Here is a 324-nt window from a genome sequence, read left to right as displayed (position 1 = left end):
ACCCACCGGTGCTGCTGCTGCGGCTCCCCTGGGCAGCGCGGGACGTAACGGGTTGCTCTTGGCTCTCCCCTGGGGACGCCCCCCAGGCCCAGCTTTCCGAAAGCAAAGGAGACTGGGGGAGATGCAGCCCCTTCTCCCCTGCACACCACTGCCCTCCAGTGCAGCTCCTCAAGGAGGGACCCCAAAAATGTCACCATTTCTCAAGCACCTTGACCAGAAACACTATTCCTGGACCAAGTCCACTGAGACCGAGGGTTACCTGGCTGCAACGCTGGCCCAGTTCTCTCCTCAGCAGCAGGAAGGGAGACTGGGGGGGGTATTTAG

Source organism: Apaloderma vittatum, unplaced genomic scaffold, assembly GCF_000703405.1.
Source record: "Apaloderma vittatum isolate BGI_N311 unplaced genomic scaffold, ASM70340v1 scaffold26092, whole genome shotgun sequence".
Classification (NCBI taxonomy): domain Eukaryota; kingdom Metazoa; phylum Chordata; class Aves; order Trogoniformes; family Trogonidae; genus Apaloderma; species Apaloderma vittatum.
Note: the sequence above shows the minus strand (reverse complement) of the source record.